General features: G+C 34.5%; 1 protein-coding gene across 4 annotated transcripts in view; it reads left to right on the forward strand.

Annotated features, from left to right (window-relative positions):
- The window catches only part of COL8A1 (collagen type VIII alpha 1 chain), a 215,016-nt gene that overhangs the window by 127,530 nt on the left and 64,005 nt on the right, over window positions 1-23,481 (forward strand). For all 4 annotated transcript variants that reach the window (XM_074214315.1, XM_074214313.1, XM_074214312.1 and 1 more), the window contains exon 2: window positions 6,531-6,654. The gene's annotated coding sequence lies outside the window, so the exon portion shown is untranslated. The remainder of the gene's footprint in view (window positions 1-6,530; window positions 6,655-23,481) is intronic.

The raw sequence follows: 23,481 nt of genomic DNA on the forward strand, positions 1-23,481 counted from the left end.
TAGATTTTTTGGAGAAATGTGCTTAGGGTTATTTAGATATTTCTGGGGAAATGAGTCAAAACAAAATAGATCAGTTGTATAAAATTTTAATTGCATAAGGATGGCAGAAAGTGATACTAATCAAACAAGTTATATATATATATATGTACATATATACATATACATATATATATATATATATATATATATACATATACATATATATATATATATATGTATATACAAGAAAATTCCCAAAAGTCCATAGTTTAGTAAGCTAGGAATAGGGACATGATCAAGGTATTGCTTCCTCTACATGTCTACTTTTCCCTTCAGGCACCTTAGAGTCTAAAACTCAATATCTTCATTACCAAAGCTGGAGGTCAGAGAACAAGATCTCTCCATTAACCCTGTCAAAGCGCTATGCCAAATACTGTGAATAGATAAGGAAGGAAGGAAGGAAGGAAGGAAGGAAGGAAGGAAGGAAGGAAGGAAGGAAGGAAGGAAGGAAGGAGGGAAGAAGAGGAATGGGGGAGGGAGAGAGGTGGGAGTCCCTGCTCGTAAGAAACTAATATTTTACTTGAGGGGATGGGAGGTAGATGAAACCTTCATAAACATAAGCAAATAACTGTAGATTTATAAGGGAATATGGCACTAAAAATAAATGGAATAAAAAAAAACTTAATGGAACAGGTGATACTTGAACTGAGCCTTGAAATAAATTAAGGACTTTCAGAGACAAGTGAGGAAGAAATACATTCCTGGAAAATGGACAGCCTATCCAGTCCTCGAGACAGAAAGTGGAATGCTAAGTCTGAAGAACAGCTAGTAAAACAGTTTGGCAGAAATGCAGCATGTAAAGGGATCAATATGAAAGAAATATAAATGGGAGGCAAATTCTGGAGAGTTTGAGATATCAGACTGAGAAGTTAAGGAAGAAGCTGTCATGATATGTAAGAAAGAATACTTATCTTGATGTTGAGAACAACTGCATTTGAATCCTGGGTTGAAAAAGTTAAATGACCTTGGGCAAGTCATTTAAGTTCTCTGGAAGTGACCCTAAGCTTCCTCACTTGTAATAGAAGGGTACATTACTACCTCACAAGACTGTTATCAGGATCTGTCATTAAGTATTTAATTAAGTGCTTAGTGAAGCCAAAATATTACATAAATAAAGTATTTCTCAAATTCTGAAGCACTATATGAATGATAGCTATTATTACTATTCAAGATCTGAGCCTAGTTTGACTGAGAGAGTACAGAGAAAGAAAAAGAGAATGATCTTGAGAAAGAGTAGGGAGTAAGGTGGGACAGTGATAGAGAGATGGGATGACACAGTATTTTGCATTTTGAAGCATATTTTCACTTTTAAATTGACATCTTTATTCTATAGATTATCACAATAATTTGTGAAATAATGACTGTATCTATCTGTCAGAAAAGTACTCAGGCAGAGAGATCATTACTTCCTAAGGCAAATGACTTATTGATGGTAGAGTAACACCTGACTGCTAGGTGTATGCTTTCTAAGTTAATTGTTACACTGATGAAGCAAAAACTTATCAGCAAACAGGGAAAAAAACTAATTTCTTTCAAAAAATCTTTTATTAATAACTTTTGATTTTTACATCATCCACATTTCACTATATCTCTCTTTCTCCTCCATCCCTCTTCAAAATACTACCTCTTCAAACAGATTTTTAAAAAGAAAGAAAACTTCTAGTATAACTAATCATCAAATTTTTCCATCTGATATTATATGTGAGGTTCAAATAGACACATGTGGACTTTTTAAAATTTTTTTTAGGTTTTTTCAAAACAATGGGGCTAAGTGACTTGCCCAAGGTCACAAAGCAAGGTAATTATTAAGTGTCTGAGGTCATATTTGAACTCTGGTCTTTCTGACTCCAAGGCCAGTGTGCTATTCACTGCACCACCTAACTGTCCCCACATGTGAACTGGGGAGAGGTGACTTCACATAGTTCTTCTTTGGAACAAATTATTCTTTAAAATTTCTCATTCAGTTTTTATTATTTTTAAGTACTTGTTCCTTTTCCACTGTTATAATTATTGTATTTATCATTTCCTTGGCTCTGTTTATTTCACTTTGTATCAGTTCATGTAAATCTTTCCATGTCTTTTTATATTCTTGACATTTCTTATAGCAATAATATTCTAATACATTCATATATCATATAATATTTAACCATTACCCAATCATTGGATATCCACATTTTTCTAATACTTTGTTACCATAAAAAGTGATTCTATAAATATTTTGATGTATATAAAGCTTTGGTTTGATAAATTATACCTTTGGGTTATATACCTGACAGTTGAAACTCTGGATCAGAGAATATGGACTTTTTTTAGTCACCTTGTGTACACAATTCCATATAGTCTTCCAAAATAGTTAACCTAATTCATAATCAGTCAAAAATCTATTAGTGTTCATGTCTTTCCACAAACCCTCCCAAACTATTTTCATCTTTTGCCAATTTTCTGGTTGTGATTTGAGATCATTTGTGCTGATTTATATTTCTCTGATAAATTATTTGAAGCATTCTTTCATATGGTTGTTTATGGCTTGTGTTTCTTCTTTTGAAAGTTGCTTGCTCATATACTTTAGCCATAAATCTGTTGGGAGTTGGTGTTTGATCTTTTAGATTTTTCTTAGTTATATATGTGCTTTATATCAAATATTTATCAGACACAAAGTTTTTGCCTTTTTCCAGTTGACAATTTCCTTTCTTTCCCTTGATGTATTAATTTTGTTTGTGCAAAGTATTTATATTTCATGTAATTGAAAGTATCTGTTTTGTCTTTCCTCATTGCCTCTATTTCTTTTGTTGTTAAAAATTCACTTCCTAAGTGGAATCTGAGAAGGAGGTAATATAAGAAAAATTTATGTCATCAAACAAGAGCTTTCAACAAAAATCTATTGAGTAAAGAAAATTTTTTTAAAGAATTCATTCCCTCTCAATAGCTATGTGATCTCCATCTCTTCTAAGATTTTATGGTATAGTCTTTAATAGTCAAATCACATATCCACTTAGAATTAATTGTGGAATAGACATTGGTCTAAGTCTAACTTTTACAACATTGTCTTCTATTTTCCCCAGAAGTTATTATTAAGGAACTCTTTCGTGGGTAATGTGAGTTTTGGTGTTCAACAAACACTGAATTACTAAGTTCAGTTATTTCTATTTCTTCTTTATTTAGTATGTAACATAACAAATGGCTTTGATTTTTCTACATTATTCTATATTTGGAAGTATGAAAATATTTCATTTCCAACTTTTTTCTCATTGTTTTCCTTGATATTTCTAGGTCTTTTACTCCGCTGAATGAATTTGCAAATTATTTGTCTAAATCTGTAAAATACCCCTTTGGAAGACTGGTACATAACTAAATACATAATATTATTATCATTTTTATTATATTGGAGCAGTACAACCATAAGTACTGAGTATTCCCCTGGCTATTTATTTTAGTCTTTATTTCTTTAAGGATCATCTTATAATTCAATCTATAGAAATGTTGAGTAGGTTTTGTAGATTTACTCTAAAATATTTTGTGCACCTTGTAATTATTCTAAATGACCATTTTATTATTGTCTCTTGGATTTTGCTGGTAATTTTGTGGATTTGTTTCATAGTCTACAACTTAGTTGAAAGTGTTGTTTCAATTTGTTTTTGCTGACTTCCTTGAATTTTTTAATTAAATCATTATTTCATCAGCAAATAGGGATAGCTTCTGTCTTCTCTTTGACAGTTGTTATGCCTTTAATTGCTGTCTTTTTTTGCTATTGCTAGATTTCTAGAGCTATATCAAATAATAGCAGGAAAAGGGAGTAGGCTTATTTTACTACTCTTTATTGGAAAAATTTTAAATGTTTCCCTATTACATTAGTTCTGTGTTTAAGATAGATGCTTGTTATCAGAATAATAAAAGTTTCATCTGTATCCTTACTTTGTAGGGCTTTAAGCAAAAAATGTCAAGAGCCTTTTCTTCATAACTGTTGAGATAATTGCGTAATTTGGGGATACTTTTGTTTTTAGTGTAATTACATCAATTATCTTCCTAATGTAAAACCTTCCTTCTGAATCAACTGATTCATTCATTATAGTGGATCTATAGGTCTCTTTCTTTCCTTTATATTTCCCTAAGTAATCAGGGCAATCAGGCCTATATCTGGTCCCGAAAAGAATTTAAAATACTTGCTTTCTTAATTTTTTTGGAAATAATCTTTGTAGTATAGCTGTTAAATCTTATTTCTAATGCTATTTGGAACTCTTGTTTCCTGTTCTTGTTGAGTCATTTTAATTATGGCAAAGTCTTTGTGATTTCTTTTAGGGCCTTCTTGGCAAAGATACTAGAGTGGTTTGCCATTTTTACAGATGAGAAAATGGTGGCAAATAGGTTTTAGCGATTTGCCCAGTTCACACAGCTGGGAAGTGTCTGACTTATTTTGAAATGATTAAATTAAAAGTGTGAGTCCTGTACAATAAAGTTAAAAGTGTGAATTCTATACAATAAAATAAGTGACCCCCATTAAAGTTTTATTTTTCACTCAAGGACAAAAAATTATATGGCATAGTGGGAAGTCAGAAAGACTACAAGTGTACCTTTAATATATAGAAATACTAAATAAATCTTGGCAAAAAGACTATACCAATTAATCCAAAAATTCATTTATTATATCTAATTTTAATTTGTATCATGTATAGAAGGATGGTTCTGATAATTGACATAATTAATTATATTAAAAACAAAAATATACCTAAACCAAACCCAATTATTTAATTAGAGAGATGAAAAAAGACTCTTGACAGCTAATATTTTTGCTAAAAACCCTACAAAGTATGGGCATAGAAGAATCTTATCTCAATATGATAACAAACATCAGTCTTAAACTGAGAAGTTTAATATGTATGCCTGGAGTTTAAGTCTGTTATTGAGGATAACCTCAATCAAGTCATTTAACTCATTAGTACCTCAAAAAACTCTAAGACTATAAAGTACATTCAAGAATTATATAATTCTCTATATTAATGAAATCACAGGTTCTGATCAAAAGGCAAGGAGACAATTTTAAAATTTATACTTTAATTTGCAACATGTCAAAATAGGAACAAGAATGAGCTTGTCAATATGAAATCAGATGTTAAAGGGGTGTTGTCAGAGATTGATACTCTAAGGATTATAAAGAATTATTAAGTTGAACATAGTTATACATGATAAATCCTGGATGTGAGTGATTAGATATCACAATTTTCTTATATAAAAAGTTTTTTTGAGAAAGAAACAAATCTTTATTCTTATTTCTAAAGAAAAAGTTCTCCTTAGGATACTTCACATAAAATAGTTTATGTGTAGTGAGGCATCTTGAAATAGTATCCTAAAGTCAAGAAAGCCTGGGCTCAAACTAGATATATGACTAACCTGGGTAAGTCACTTAAACCTCTCTCAGGCTTGATTTCATTAGTAGTAAATTAACTTTAGTATTGATAGCCTCTAAAGTACATTTTACCTTAGAAATTATGATCCTTTAAATTACTCTCCTAATGATCAGTCTCATTAAAAGTAACTTTTGGAGTTAGGTGGCACAGTGGCTAGAGCACCAGCCCTGGAGTCATAAGGATCTGAGTTCAAATATGACTTCAGACACTCAATAATTACCTAGCTGTGTGACTTTGGGCAAGTCACTTAACCCCTTTGCCTTGCAAAAACTAAAAAAAAAAAGTAACTTTTGTTGTTGTTCAGCCATTTTTCAATAATGTTCTATTTGGGATTTTCTTAGCAAAGATGCAATAGAGTTTTGCCATTTCCTTCTCCTGTTCATTTTACAGAAGAGGCAACTGTGTTAAGTGACATGCCCAGGTTCACACAGCTAGTAATTATTTGAGATCAGATTTTAACTTGTGAAGAAATGTCTTCCAGACTCCAGGTCTGGAGCTCTTTCCGTTGTGTCACCTAGTTGCCCAATAAAGTACCTAAAAACTACTGGATACCAAGTAGAGGTACTGTTATACATGCTTTAGTGAAAGGTAAAATTCATTAAACAGCCACAAGTGTGTGTAAATGTTAGGATGTTATGAATTTCAGAAGTCCTGGAAAATTTATTTTATCAAATATATAAGCATCTCCCCTGCCCCCTGCCCCAATCTTTCTCTAGCTTGAATTTGCACGGCAAACTCATTCCTTCATAGAAAATGCAACAAAATACCAACTTAAATCCTCTATGTAAATTTTCACAAATTTCAATTAATGGATCCTGAATTAGCTATAGCACTAAATCAGCTCATTAGACTAAACATTATGGAAGTAATATGAAGAAACAAGGAGAAACTCCATTCTCTCCTATAAGTAACAGAAAGAAAAGATAAGGGAAAAGGATACACCCAAAGTTTTCAATATTGCTTAAATATAAAATTGATTTCTCTTTTCAAATATCTTTATTATTTGAATTCTGTGATCAAAAAGTGGCTTGCTCTAATGAGAATTCTCATATTGTGCAAATTTATAACATAGGTCTTTTCCATCCCCAGGGGCTGATCTGAAACAAAACAGAAGTTGTTCCTTCTGTTGAAGAGACAAATACCAAACCCAGACCTGCTATAAGTCAAAACAAGTTCATTAGTCTGCGATTCTTCCCTCTCCCAGAGTCTAAATGTAAGTATACAATATCTAGACCAGAATTTAGTAGAAGGTTGCAAAGAGCAAAACACCTGCCCATCTATATGGGCTGCTCTTCCATCCTTCAGTTTTCTTTTTCTCATTTACTCTGGTTACCCTTGGGCAGAGTCTCACTGCAACTGATTTCCATGTAATCTGTTCATCTATTCCAGGTTCTCTCCTCCTTTTTCTTCTAATGCAAGATGTAAGAGTATTGCTAGTGCCTAGTTTAGAAGTTTCCTATAGCAAGATACATGGGCTACACATGATCTAAACTGATTTTTAAACCCAAGCATGTTAAATAGGGTCTTAAACATAACCAATTCAATAGAAGCTTCTGAGGTACCCAAGTGTTTACCATATGTGAAAAGTTTGATTTCTCTAGGAGGTTTCTTTAGTATGAATTTCTTTCATGATTAAGCATAGGATTTCCAAGTAATAAAAGAACAGTAGATTTTTAAAATAATTAATTTTCATACAAATAGAAAAATTAATATTATCATGTTTCACCTAATATTTTCCATATATGCTTTTTAATCATCATATGAACCAAGGATTTTCTTTGGGTGATATTTCTGGGTGTAAATTAACAATTGTAATGAAGAAACTATTTTTTTCAATGAGTGGAGAGGCATACAACAGACTTCTCTGGGGAAGAACTAATGTTTTTGAAACATTATATCATACAATAAATATAGTATTTTCCACATATAATATTGAAAATACCCACACTAAAAGAATACATACCATTACCCCTTTTATTCCTTTATCAATCTCTAAGTAGAAGCCATAAAAAATGTAAAGTACATAGTTAACTTTTGAACTTTGATGGAAAAAGATTATACTCTCCATTTCTGACAAGTAGACATTATCTCATAATATCCATAGTCATCTTATACTTATGACTATTGTCTGGTCTCAAGTGTGACTTTTGGAAGCACTCATTATTTCCCAATATGCAATAAAACAATGACTTCTTACGTATTCTTAATTTTATTTGGTAATGAAAAACATGAGTTTCACTTGTGAAGAATGGATAACTAAGATTCTGGGACATTTAGAAAGGTGAGGGTTATGTCTCTAGATTTAAAAAATATAGTATACAGCTAGTCATTTAACTGTTGCTTCACAGCTATATCCCCATGATTTAAAGAAATACAAAATGCAAAATATACTCTTAAAAAATATTAAATAAAGGAAGAAGAAAGGGGGGGTGGGAATGAAGGAATGAAGAGAAGGGGAAAAAGGGTTCTCTGTAAATTAGATGCACTGATTATTTATGAAGAAATTTTACCAAAGAATTAAATGAAAGCATTTAGAAATGATTATCATCTTCCTATACATATTTGAATATGAAACTGTCTTCTTCATAGCTGGGGTTTTCAAGACTTGCTGAAGGAAGCGAGATGAGAATTTTATTCACAATCTCAAACTGACTCTGAACTTAATCCAAAGAAATATAATTGCTGAAACTAAAGGCAGGCTCAGCTTCTGGATTTCCTGTAACAAAATCTTTCTGCCAAGGGCACCAATGGGTTCATACAGTTAAAAAAACTACAATAATAATGCCAACTAAAATAGTGAAAACCTAGAAGGTGACAGGAGAAGAGAGAAGAAAGAGAGGAGGTTTAGAGATAAAAAAAATCCATCTATTTTTTAAATAAAATATATCCTTTGTTATAAAGAGACCCAGGATATAAGGCAATAAAAAACATAGAGTAGTAAATTATTTCATAATGAGCAACAGCAATACAAACTAAAATAAACATGTTCAAAATAGTTATCAAGTCAGTCAGGCTTAGGGATTGAACATGACTATTTTCTAATAAAAATAACCAACTGAAAGTCATTCTTAGGCATAGGAATTTTGATTGAAAAAAGAAATAAAGAATTTTTTGAATGTGATTATGCACTGCATGGGGGAGATGGATTTGGCTTGTTGCACTTAATTCCATATAATGTTAAACCCATTTAGTGGTCAAAAATGGTAATTTTGTGCAATAATTTCAGTGTTTTTTTAAAAATAATTTTGATTAAAAGTTTTTAAAAAGACAAATGTCAAGACCGGGATATTGTAATAGAAAAAGCCTCAAACAACATATTAACTAGGAAATGGAAATATATTCTAGTCATTGATTCTCTGTGTCGATGTACTCATCTGCATTGCAAATGTATAATCAGTTTTTTTCCCTCTTGGAATATTCTGAAAGCAACAGTCTGAAGTACTCTTTACCCCCTGACAAATTAATGGAATTTCAGAATCATAGTCTATAGAAAGTACTATGGATAGGTTCATATTTTTCATAAACTAAAAACCTATAAACAAGTTTTTAAATATAACCTCCAAAACAACCATGCCTTTGCCTATTTCCACTTTGTGCTAAGCGGAATGTCTCTCTTGGAATCACAATAAAGAGGTAGCACCTTGCAATTGGGGATTAATGAACTACATCTGTGACCAAAAATACCCATGGAAAACCTGCTGGATTGATCTATATCTGTTTTATTAATCATGCACACTATGGAAGGGCCTTTTTTGTGGTTGTACTGTATGTTGGAGATAAACAGACTGGGGAAAACCACAGTACATTTTGGAAACCATTTGGAGCTTTGAAGAATGTGGATTTTTTCTACTAAATGACAGCAATAAAGTACAACATTTGACAGCTGTAACTTGGGATGTATAAACTCACTTTTTGCTGAGCTTTGCTACTGCAAATGATAGTAGTGCTAAATACAGTGACCCCAAAGATTGATTACCATTAACAGTTATCATTTTACTAAATAAAGAATAGATAAGAGGAAAGACTGCTTATTGGATTTAGGAAGGGTGGATAATTCTGATTTATCAAAGGACTTGTTTTTTAAATCTAATCTAAAGGATGCAGTCTATTGAAGTATATGACTGGAAATCAAATGTCCCAGATTCTCTTCTTGTCTTTCCAAAAAATGAGGCATGCAGCTTTGAGCAAGTCATGACGATTCCTACATCTGCAGTCAAAGCAGCAGACAAAGAATGATTGAGGAATTTGGTTGTTCTAGTCCAGTTTCAAATCTTAATAGCCCAATGTGAAGCAAAAGATATATACTACCCTCAGAGACTCTTGGTTCATCTAAAATGCAAATTTGGATGTTCAAATCATGGTTCTTCTATTTAATACCAGTATGATTTTTAAGCAAGTTATTTAAACTCTCCAGGACTTGATTTCCACATCTTTAAAATGAGTGGGAGCAAGGTCGAGAAAAAGGAGTTCTGGAGCTAGGTAGCCCCTAGGGTTCCTTCTAGCTCTAAATCTACCATCCTAGGATCCTGTGAAGGATTAACAAACTAGCAGTGAAGTATTTAGCTTCAGTGGATTAACAACCTATGTCATTCCTTCCCACCTTTACTCTTCCATTGCATCAAATTCCTCACTTTTAAGATGCTATTTTCCTAAGAAGCGGAGGAAATATTTTATAGGAAAAAACTATCAATTAATATTCTTCAAGTCTACATATTACTCCTGACTTCAAAGTATTATCCATTAGTAGTTAATAATGAATAACCCCTTATATAGATATAGGGAATCTAAAATAAATATTTTCAGTAGTTACTAAAGCATAAAGAGAATCATTTTAATTTGCTTTAATTTCATTTTTCCAGTTATATGCTAAAAAAAATTTAAAGCTATCATATTACCAAATTGTAAATATCCCCCAAGAGTAACACAAGGTAGGTACCAGGAAAATCTTACAGGAGACTTCAATATACTGCTTAGAGCAATACTGCAAGCCAATGCAAGTTTCAGCAATGCTACTAGAACATGGTGTACTAGAATAGGACACGTTTATCTCACTCACTTCATACAAAACACCCAAAATTAAAAAAATAAAAAACACAGAATTATAAACAAGAGAAATGGAAGGTTTAATTGCTTTATTAAAGAATTTCTTTATTTTAAAAAATAACATTCAAAATCAAATTTCTTTAAACAATGACTTGCTCAATAACATGTCATGAGGATTGATTTATAAAAATGTGATTATTATACTTTCAGGAACATATCTACTGTATGATTAAAGTATGTCTATAGTATACAACATCATATGTATTTTATAACATGTCATTACCTGGGGCCTCATTGGAAAAAGAATGGAGCAGATGGGGATGACCAGGAACCAGAGACTAGACAGACACAGGGGCAAGGCAGGTGATCCAGGAAGGTCCTAGCAGCAGGCAATAGGAGGAAGTCTAGACAGGAGGGTGGAGTGTCAAGGGAGTCTGGCAAAAGGCAATAGGCAGAGGTCCAAACAGGCAGATGCTTGGCCTCAAGGAGGTCTGGCAACAAGTAGCCAGGACCCAGTCATGAGGACTAGGGTTCAAGGGCAGAACTCCAGTCTCCAGGAGAACTGGTGGGAATAATACAAGTACTCAAGCTTAATGAAACAGAACAGGAGAATAGTTATTAAAACTTGAAAGAATAATCTAGACCAACTAGAAACATGATGGTTCTGAGATACCCAATCTATAGGTCCACATGTCCTATTTCTCCTGCCTGGAGAACTGGAGTTATCCCAGAGCCTGCTTGCCATGCAAGTAAGGGATTAAGTGGCTCCAGCTGTGGAGACTGTAAGGTTAGAAGCTTGGGGAAAGGAAGCCAGATAGATCATTATTGGATACTTCCCTCTAGAAATCCCAGGATAATATAAAACCCTCTCAAGAGAATCTAGACAGAAACCAAAATGACATCAAAGCTTAAAATATCTAGAAAACTAAAAGATGATTGCAATTTTCTATAATAAAAATATGCTATGTCAAAATAATGCCACTTGGAGATCAGACCCAGGCTTGGATCCCACATCACTCTAGAAAGAAGAGTATATGTCACCAGGGATTCTAAGAAAGGAAGTCACAATGCAACCTAACATTAGTTACCATTAAAACTTGCTCTCCTGGTAAGTAATGAAGACATATTTTTGTGCCTCCTTTATGACAATCCTTTTCAGTCCTTTTGTTCAAGATAATGAGTAAGATGTGGGAAATTCAGTCGCTCGTACACAAGACTGTAGAAAGTCATGGTAGAATTAGATCTCTTTGATTTTCTAGGGAAGGAAGACTTATTTTGCAGTGAGCCCTAGCATACAAATCAAGGTTGAAGACTTCAACATTCCATTTGTAACAAAAAGACAAACAAAATCTTAATATAAAAGCATGCCTCTTCTACCCAAAAGCAGATCCCATATCATATTAAAAAATAAAACTTTTCTGTTAATGGTTTCTAATAATATTAGCTCCCTATGATATGTAAATATCACCTTTGAATGAAGCATGGAATGTCTTGGGCCTGGAAATGATTTGAGAAAGCTTTTAAAAAGGCACTAAAGTTATTTTATATAGCATAGTTAAAATGATGAAGTGAAATGTTAATCTAATGACTCCATTTATGAAACTTAACTGAAATGCTGCCTCCATCTTACATTTAAAAACACCAACTTTATACTACTTTGATATGTATAATTTATTTTAAAGATCATATGTACCTCCTTTTTGTTCTGTAAGTTTTCCAATAGGCTTTGTCCAATAAAATTCTGATAAACATAGAGATCATGTAATCAAAGCCCCTACTTTATAAACGAAGAAATTGAAGCATAGAAAAAGTAAGTGATTCATATAAAATCATACAACTAATTAGTATCTGATGTAAATCTGGAAAAGGGGGGTGATAATCTGGGGTCCATGAAGATACTTTTTTTTTAAATTAGTTTATCTTGATAACCATATTTCAATGTAACAGCTTTCCTTTATAATTCTAGATATTTTAATTTTATGCATTTTTAAACATTGTTCCAAGAAGTCCATAGATTTCACCAGGTTGCCCAAGAGGTCCATGACATAAAAAAAAAAGAATAAGAAAATGTAATCTGGGAAAAGGTTCCTAGTGACATGGCATATGTCTCTATAGTTGGCTATACCCTATTTACAGAACATTTATATCAAACTTTGAGGGCAGCTAGGTGATGCAGTGGAAAAAGCACTGGCCTTGGAAGCAGGACAGGAATTCAAATCCAACCTCTGACACTAGCTGTGTGAGCCTGGGCAAGTTACTTAACCCTGATTTCCTCCAATCCAGGGTCAACTGATTCACATCTGGCCACTGGAGCCAGATGGCTCTGGAGGACAAAGTGAGACTGGTGACTTAGTATAGAACTTCTTCACTGAAATCAAGTTCATGTGCTTGTCATAGCATCACCTCCCTGTTGTCATGATCTTCTTCAAAACTGAAGGACAAATATTCTCAAACTTTGAATAAAAACAGGACAAACAGGGAAAGGCATAACTTACAAATGCCCAACTTATACACAGGGAGGGAGAGATAAGTATTATACCACCTGAGAAAAATATAGAACTAAAAACCCAAATAAACTTAACAGGAATAAAGTAAACAGGATAAAAAGTCTGATATTTGGGTTCAAAAAGGTAATCTCACAGATACAGAATAAAGCAGATTTGAATCATAGGACAAAGACCAGGATGTTGTAGCTTCCTGGAAGTTCAATATAAGTCAACAGAAAGTCATAACTTGAAAAAAGATTAAAAAGCCCTAATGCAATTTAATGTTACATCACTATAAACCAAAGGTCGGGAACAAAAAAGCAATAGTTGCATTGTACTCTGGATTGGTCTAATCATTTCTAAAGAATTCTATTCCATTCTGGTTGAAACATTTTTAAAAAGGCTTCAGTAAACTATAGTATACTCAAAGAAGCATGACTAGTATGATTGGGAGGTCTGAAAAGAGTTTATGGAACAGTGAAGATTTAATCTGGAAAAGAAGAGAAAAGGAGTAAGTATGTAGTGCCTACTTTGAGTCAAGCACTTTGCTAATCTGATCCTCACAATTAACTCTTGGAGGTAAGTGCTGACACTACTCTAGAATTAAGGAAACTAAAGTAAACAGAGAATAAGTGATTTTCCTAAGATGACACAGCTAATAAGAGTCTGAGGCTGGATTCATACTCAAGCTCCTAATTCCAGGCTCTATCCACTGCACCACCTAGGTACCAAGACTTAAAGGGAAGACTAGAACTGACCACATACACTTAAAGTAGAGAAATTTAGCTGTATTCTTTGCTGATCCAGAATTAAAAATCAATCTCCAAATATTACAGAGAGGCAAATATTGGTTTGTTACAAGAAAGCATTTTCCAATAATTTAAAATGGAACAGACTGCTTCACAGAGGTGATCTGTTTTATAAAATTACTGTAAATATTTGTTATTATATTTTATTAGTGTCATTGATATCACCCTCATCTTCATTTCTCATAGATTTAATTCAATAATTCAAAATTATCAAGATCTTCCTAGTAGTAAAACATCTTAGAAGGGATGGAGGGAATATAAAGATAAATAGTCACGATCTTAACACTAAAAATTTTCAGTCTTTTATAGAATTTCAAGACAGTCACATTAAACCCCAATAATACAAAATAAAATATGAATACATAGGAAATGAACAAATGTCTGAAAACAGATCACTTTTGCTGAGAAAGTAACAAAAATTCTTCATACAACAGATGGGGGTGAAGGGATGAATTTCAGGTTCTAAGGTTCTAAGTAATGGTGCATGCATATGTTCTGAGGGTCTGATTATTAAAAAATCTTGCAAGAATGTGGAACATACTCAATTCAAATTATCAGAAGTGTGCATCTATAATATGCCAGGTAGTATTAGAGGTGGAAATTAAAGGCAAAAAAAATGAAGTGGTTCCTGCCTTCAAGGATCTTAGAAAGTCCCACCAGGGGTTATCTAAAGTCTTCATTACTTCTAAATCTGTGATCCTAATAGCTTATAAAAGAGACTAAAGGTGAGGAGATCATTTGTGATGCTATTGCAATGCCCTGGACAAAAGGTAATGAGGGTCTGGTGTAGATTTGAGTCTATGGGAATGAAAGGAGGAAATTGAGGGATTTAGAAGTACAATGGACAGTACTTTGCAATTGATTAGATGTGAGGTTCAAAGAAGAGGAGTAGGCAAAGATAACAGTGAAGTTATAAGCATGAGTGATTGGATGAGAATACTAATCAAATCTAGATCAGTCTCTTACTAGCCATGTGACTTTGGGCAAGTCACTTAGCCTCTACCTCTCTTGTTTCCTCAAGTGCAAATTCCCACTGGATTGTGAAGTGCAAATGAGAAGTTTGGAAAGCACTTTGCACAGTGCTTAGAACATAAATTTTTGCTCAGTTGTTTCAGTTCTGTCTGATCCTTTGCATTTCTTGGCAAAGGTATTGGAGGGTTTTTATCATTTGCTCCAGATCATTTTACAGATGAGGAAAACCAAGGCAAAAAGAGTTAAATGACTTGCCCAGAGTCATACAGGTAGTGTCTGTGGCTGCATTTGAACTCAGATCTCTTTGACTTCAGGCCTGGGACTCTGTTCATACCACCCTTATACTGCCTTAGCTAGGAGTCAGAGGAGCTAGGAGTCAACTAAGTAGGAGTTAGTTAGAAGTCAACTCCCACCCATGGTGCTTAGTACTTTTATGACTTTGAATATATAAATTAGTCTCTCTTGGCTCCAGTTTTCTTATTCACAAAATGAAGGAATTGAATTATATGGCTGCCAAGGTGCACATGTACATGCACACACATATGCACACATGCAATATGTAAGAGATTATGTTTGGTCCCCTCCCACCCCCCCCATTGGAATTCACAAGATTTGAATATTGCCTTTGGGAATGACTTCTAAAAATGTTCTAAGCATTGACAGTATTTTGGGAATTGATGAAATAATCTCAAAATGACTACTTTGAAACAAAACCATGTTTCATATTCCATCCCTCCAAATCACCACAGCCATTTTTTCATATTCCCTGTAATTTTATATAGGCATATATACATGCGTATGTATATATATGATATTCATACATATACATGTGTGTGCATAAACATGCACATGTGTATAGATACATCTGCATATGCTATATATAAACACATGCACACATACTGACATCTCAGGCAAATTAAAAGACATAAATCTACTTCTCTATGACTTTTAATTTATCTGAGATGCCAGTAAATTAGGAGGGGGCAAAAAAGACAATTGATGCATCAACATCAATAATGTGAATTTCTCTGAGGCATAGACCATATAATCATTTATTTTAAAGTAAATCTCTTAAGAACTAGGACATAAGATGTGTATATGCATGGAAAAAATAACTGGAGGATTTAGGGAATGAGTCACAGTAACCTCTGTCTGCCCTTTCCAACTTAGAGGATGAAGAGAGACTGCTCCTTTTAGTTGAGGCTGAAACCATGCAGAAGTGGCAAGCACACAAAAGTGGCCAGTCAGTCACCTGAAATAGAAAACTCTGAAAAGAAATGGATTTGATTAGTGGACTAAAAATCCAATGGTGGTTGTAAGTCAAATAGAACATAATTGCCATCTAGTGGCCATTTAACATATCACAGTAATAAAGTATAGCAATTTTGAAAACTGCTTTTGAGGATTAGAATCATAGATCTAAAACTAGAAGAGACCTAAGAGATCAACTAGTCCAGTTCCTTAAGACACTTTTTTAAAAAATTAAAGATAGTAGTTTTTGGTCTTTCTTTAAACTTCACAGTTCTTTCTCTGGATACAGATAGAGTGCCTCCATTGCATTGATGGAACAAGCAAGTCCATTAAGGTAGATCATCATCCCCATGTTGCTGTTAGGGTATACAGTGTTTTTCTGGTTCTGCTCATCTCGCTCAGCATCAGTTCATGCATATCCCTCCAGGCTTCTCTGAAATCCAATTCCTTTTGGTTTCTAATAGAACACTAGCGTTCCATAACATACATATACTACATTTTGTTTAGCCATTCCTCAATTGATAGACATTCACTCGATTTCCAATTCTTTGCCACCACACAGAGGGCTGCTATGAATATTTTTGTACAAGTGATGTTTTTACCCTTTTTTCATGATCTCTTCAGGATATAGATTCAGTAGTGGTATTACTGGATCAAAGGGTATGCACATTTTTATTGCACTTTGGGCATAATTCAAGATTGTTCTCCAGAAAGGTTGTATGAGTTCATAGTTCCATCAACAATGTATTAGGGTCCCAGATTTCCCACATCCTTTCCAATATTGAACATTGTCCTTTCTAGTCATATTGGCCAATCTGATAGGTATGAGATGATGCCTCAGAGCTGCTTTAATTTGCATTTCTCTAACCAGTAATGATTTAGAGCAATTGTTGAAAGGAAATCCTATCATATGTCCGAGGCTAAGCAAATCCCTTAATTTTCTGGGTCTACTTTCTTTCTCTGCAAGGGATTAGACTCCTAAAATCCCTTTAAGCTCTAAAGCTATGGCATCATAATTTTGAAATAATTGATGGTTTTCTTTTTTTTTTTCAGGTTTTTTTTTTCCCCAAGGCAGTGAGGTTAAGTGGTTTTCCCAAGGCCACACAGCTAGGTAATTTTTTTTTAATTTTTGCAAGGCAATGGGGTTAAGTGGCTTGCCCGAGGCCAAACGGCTAGGTAATTATTAAGTGTCTGAGGTCGGATTTGAACCCAGGTACTCCTGACTCCAGGGCCGGTGCTCTATCCACTGTGCCACCTAGCCGCCCCAATTGATGGTTTTCTAATCATTCAAAACACAGTATTTAATTTTAAAGTAAATGTGCAATTGCTAGAGTCTAATTTTATGGTAAATATAATGATTAATTTTTGCTTAATAATTCAAGTGCTTTAAGTTACAGCCTGATTAATTAAAGAACATAAGAGGAATACTGTAGATCAAATTTTTTTTTAATGGATCTTGCAGCAGTCTGGTAAAGCCTGTGGATGGATTCCTTTTCACAATAATGTTTTTAAATGATTGAAGGATTGCCAAATTTCATCTCAACATTAGTAAAAATAAAAATATAATCCTTCCCACAGTCTCACAATCTCCTAAAATCTGTTCATAAACCCAAGATAAGAACCCTTGACATAGATTTTAGCTATAAAAGGTTTTCCTAAACTATTCTCTGTGCTAGAAAGAAGGTTGAGAGGTAATATTAATTTCATTATTCTGTCTCTTCCTTTCCAAATGTGCTAATAGTAAGTTACACTAATAACTGACATATGTTTTTAAGTTTTGGTTTGCAGCTATAGTTTCATTTGTAGAGAACTTTCATCAAGGGAAATCCATCTATCAAAGCAAATAAGCTACTGCAATGCAATTTAAACTACATATATATACATGTCTACAGATATATGGCATGTATGAGTTTGTAGTATGTATATATATAAATGTAAATATACTCTTATTTTATTTTGCAAACCTGTGAGGTAATTGCTACCATTCCCATTTTTTTCAGATGTGGAAACTGAATCTTAGAGAGTATAGTGACTAACTAACAAATTTCAAGAGACAAGATATCTAATCTTTCTTATCTGGAAGTTCAGAGTTCTTTTAACCATAGCACTCAATGAGCAGAAGACAGGTTGATGGGGCAGCTAGGTGGCACAGTGGATAGAGCACCGGCCCTGGAGTCAGGAGTACCTGGGTTCAAATCCGACCTCAGACACTTAATAATTACCTAGCCGTGTGGCCTCGGGCAAGCCACTTAACCCCATTGCCTTACAAAATCTAAAAGTTAAAAAAAAAGAAGACAGGTTGACTACTTATGGAAGTTCAATGCAAAGAGGATTGTAGTAAATGATTTCCAAAGTCCCATCAAGTTCCAGTCCAATGATTTAGTTTAGAAGATCCATTAAGGGAAAGTTAAGACCTCATTTCATTTTTTTCCAGCTAAAGCTGTGTTTAGCCTGCTTTTATGATTTCTAAGCAACTGCATAGTCTTTGATCTCATAGGTCACTTAATTGTTTTTAAAAAAATTACCTGCTGCATCTCTTCCTGAAGCAAGTTTTCTCTCCTGATTTCTGCAATTAGGGTTCCAGTTCAAATTTAACAACTTCATTCACATTAATCCTCTGGACTTCTTTGACAACAACTCCTTAAAGAGATCACACTTTCTGTCCCACCCTAGATTTTAATATTCATTTAAACTCAATAAGAACAAAGTTAATAGTGATATCTTTTAGATGGATAGAGACAGATATATATATATATACTCAGATTATAAAGAGGAGGGAGGAAAACTGGCAGAGGGAGAGATAGAGAGATATATACTCAGATTATAAAGAGAAGGGAGGAAAAACTGGCAGAGGGAGAGATAGAGAGATACAGTGGCAGGCAGAACCTTCTTAAAATCTTGCTTTGAAACTCTATAATTCATCTTCTCTGATAGTTGGCTATTGTTGTCCTTTATTTTCAAAAAGGACCATAACAACAGGGAGGTGATGCCATGACAAGCAAAACAATTGAATTTTAGTGAAGGAGTGCTGTGTTACCATCAGTTTCACTTTCTGCTCTGGAATCCAAAATGAAATCCAAATATGAATTAGGACAATTGAAGATGACCCTGGATGGGGGGGGGGGGGTAATAAGAGTTAAGTGATTTATCCAAGATCACACAGCTAATAAATATCAAATGTGTGAGATGGGATTTACAATCATATTGGAAGTCACAAATGTATATATTACAATAGAACTCTTCAATTGGCAGTATCTATGAATGTAGTGCATCATATCTCAATGATTCATGAAGGTTGACATCAACATTAAAATAATGAGGTTAAGTCTTTTTTTACCTAAATGTTTCCAGGACAAAGCCCTATTTTAACCCCCTCCCCAGTAAGTTGGGTGAGAAATGTGTGTGTGTGTGTGTGTGTGTGTGTGTGTGTGTGTGTGTGAGAGAGAGAGAGAGAGAGAGAGAGAGAGAGAGAGAGAGAGAGAGAGAGCAAGCACAGTGGTGCTAAGGTACAGATAGCTCAAATAGACAACACATAATAAAAATATTTCTAGCTGACTTTGTTTTATTTTTAAAATGTATATTGAATACGATCTTTTCTCAGGTTTTAGGATTCATGGTAGACTTACAAAATCAGGACCATCTGCTCAATTCCTCTCAGCCTTAGAGGCAGAGAAAACCATATCAGAAAGAACAATGAACTAGGAGGCAAGAGAGCTAAGAGTTGAATTTGGCCCTTCTCTTTCCTTCAATGTAAAAGCCTTTGAGAAAAATCATTTGTCTTCTCTGGACCTTGATTTTCTCATTCTTAACAAGATTGAATTAGGTAATCTCTAAGGTCCCTTGCATCTCTAAAATTCTGGAATTTTCTGCTTCCCATTACATGTTGGAATAAAAGAAAACTGCTTTTTTCAGACTCATTCAAAATGCCAGTCTAAAAAAAATGGTTCTCTCTTTCTGAAATGGTAGATTTTTCTAAGCAGTTTCTTCCTGAGGTGTGAGTGGTGATCGGATTATCGGAGTTAGAGCTGGAAGGGACCTATTCACCTATTTTAATCATGTCCAACTCTTTGTGATCCTATTTGGAGTTTTCTTGGCCAAGACACTGGGATGATTTGCCTATTCCTTCTACAGCTCTTTTTACAGATGAGAAACTAAGGCAGACAGGGTTAAGTGAATTGCCCACAGTCATGCAGCAAAGAAATTTCTGATACTGAATATGAATTCAGGACCTCCTAACTCTAGTCACTGTGCCATCCATTGGCCAACATCTAAAAATATAAAATATAAATATATGTACTATAATGGGCATAGGGACTGAGCCTGTGAAATCATTACTATAGAGGAATTATTAAGAACACTAAGAAAGTAAGTCATTTATCCAGTCACATAACAGAATGTGTCAGAGGTTTTACTAGGTCTTTTCTGTTTCCATAACCAATACACAATCCTCTCTATTCATAAAATATTAGTTGAAATTAGTTTCCTACCAATCAGAGCTATTTTAAAGTAGAATCAGATACACTGGTAAATAATTGATTCCTTTTGCTTGGAAATCTTCAGAGGTTGGCCAGTCTCTTGAATAGAGAGTAGCACAGTTATTCCTATTTGTCCCTGTTCAAATTTCTATAGCTTTCTGACTGTGGCAAAAGGAAGGCAAGGTTATTGGGTATGTATTCCTAACATTTTGATATGGAGTACATGAAAAGTTGCTACAAATGTTTTCAGAGAACATATCATTTGATGCTATTTTCAGTAGTAGAATACTAGACTGGATAAATGATCAATACCTGACCCCAAGAGGCATTTCTGCATATTCTTATATAAAAGTATTTAAATGACTCATGGCTGGATAATTAGAAACCATTCTTTGGCTTCAGATATATTTTCAAATAATGGGAGCTTATATTCTATCTCCTTTTGTGAATTATAAGGTGCAAATCCATAGCTCAGTCTAAAGGAATGTGAAATACCATCTTAAGATTTAGGCCGTAGGGAATGGAAATGGGGTGAAACTATTACAGAGGAAAAGAGGGGTGGGGGAGAAAAAGCCCATGCCTGAACATGTGAGCCAGAATCCCTGAGGAAGCCAAAGTCTTGAGTTTCTTTCAAATTTTCTTGCTTGTAGCCATAGTGTTGCTGATTGAGATTTTAATGAAGATACTACCCCTCTGCAAAATAGATAAGAACCAGAAGATGTGACTGAGTTATGCAGAGGTTAAGTATCCTCCTACAGAGCCATGGCTATGTTATGAAGTAATTTAAAGTTGAACCCAGACATTAATTGACTTATTTGAAGTGATATATTAGGCAGAGAGCATCTCTTTGCTTTCCTAGTATATGTAATATCTACAATAGGCATTGTTCTCCCCAAAATTGTCTTCTGGTCACTGTGCTAGGACCTCAGTTCAAACCCTACCCTTATAATTAGCACCTTGTGATCTTGGGCAAATCACTTTACCTTCAGTTTCTTTAAACTGAAAGGGTAGTATGAAAAAGTTGGGCATGTAAAAAAGAAAGTTAGGAAAAGGATGCTAGAAGAGAAGGGAAGGGTGAAACAACATAATAATAGGATAGCTGCTTTCAAGTATTTAAAGAGGAAAAACAGGACTGTTGGCCCCAAGGTGCAAAGTAATGAATAGAAATTGCAAAAAAAGATAACTTTATACTTGATGTCAGGAAAAATTTCCTAACAATTATTGCTATTTGAAAGTAGGATCGGCTGCATTGAGAAATGGTTAGTTCTTCCTTGGAGGTCTGAAAAAAAAAAGAGGTTGGTTAATCACATCAGGTTTTTCACAGTAGGGATTTATTCCCTGTATTATTGAACTAGAAAATTGATACAGTACCTTCCAAATCTCAGATTCTGGTTCTGTGATGAGACAACCCCAGAATGAACTCTTCCAATTCCAGATCCATGAGACTTATGTGTCAGGACTACTAATTTCCCATGATAATTTTTTCTGCACACAGAATAAGTGATGAAAGCTTGACTACATTACTAACTAAGATGAGAAACTTAAAGAAGAAATGACAGAAAATGGAAATAGGGCTGACAACAGTATATCAATTTTGCAAATAACTATAATTTGCCAGATGAAACATAGCCAAAAAGTATAAAGAGGGGCTTATTCTGAAGAAGGGTTGCTGTTATCTTGCAAATATTTGTCTCAGGTGGCTCATTTTCAGTTTTTGCTGGCTTAAAATTTGTAATGATTCACTAGCTGTGTATTAGCAGAATCTCTTTTATGGGTTCCACTGAGGATTTGGGGTTTTTTCCCTTTTTTTGGTCAGTTGTTCTAGCCTATTTCCTATATTCACAATTTAATGGAATTCCCAGCCCTGACCTTCAGTCATAATGATATAACATAGAATAGAGCAGTCTTCAAACCTGACTTTTTGGGGGGACCTCCCATCTTCTCTGAAGTACCACCTTCTATCTTGTACCCACTGCTATTCCCTCACCTATTCAATCAACCATTGTCCAAGATGTCAGGCAGGTAATGCCATGATAAGCCCATGAATTGCATCTGAGTGACAGGTTCTGTGCTAGGTCACCAGTCTCACTTTCTCCTCCAGAGTCATCTGGGTCCAGTGATCAGATATCTATCAGGATGACTAGAGATGGCTCTGGATACAAGGCAATCAGGGTTAAGTCACTTGCCCAAGGTCACATAAGTGTCTGAGACTGGATTTAAACCCAGATCCTCCTAACTTCAGGGCTAGTCCCTAGTCATTGTGCCACCTAGCTGCCCTGATCAACCAATAAACGTTTATTAAGCATCTGTTATTTGCCATGAACTGTTCTTGATATTCCTCAGCATTAGTTCTGAGGACTAGTAAGATCAGCTGGCCACTTTACACTCTCACATCTTTTCTCCATTCCCCAGCTCCATATTGGTTGTATGGCATTTAAACCGAAATTTAAATTGAGCTAGTTATGGGTGAAAGGCCATCAAGGTGGAAGCAAGAAGATAGAGAAGAAATTAGAGTTGGAGAGGCTCCATTCCCTCACCAAACTAGCTCCAACAAGCTTTTTTTTCAGGTTGGTTTTTTTTTTTTGCAAGGGAAATGAGGTTAAGTGGTTTGCCCAAGGCCACACAGGTAGGTAATTATTAAGTGTCTGAAACAAGATTTGAACCACTCCTGACTCCAGGGCCAGTGCTTTATCCACTGCACCACCTAGCCACCCCTCCAACAAGCTTTTGATGAGTGAAGAGAAACCCTACACTGTTTTAATTATGTGTTGTTGTTGCTGCTGCCATTGTTCAGTTGTTTCAGTTGTGTCTAACTCTTTGAGACTCCATTTGGGATTTTCTTGATCAAGATACTTTGTAGTTCATTTTACAGCTAAGAAAACTGAGACAAATTGTGGTTAAATGACCTGTCCAGGCTCACCCAGCTAGCAAATGTCTAAATCTGAATTTGAACTCGGCTCTTCCTAATTCTAAGGCTGAACTCTATCCACTAACTGCTCTTGAT

This window comes from Macrotis lagotis, chromosome 1, assembly GCF_037893015.1.
Source record: "Macrotis lagotis isolate mMagLag1 chromosome 1, bilby.v1.9.chrom.fasta, whole genome shotgun sequence".
Lineage (NCBI taxonomy): Eukaryota > Metazoa > Chordata > Mammalia > Peramelemorphia > Peramelidae > Macrotis > Macrotis lagotis.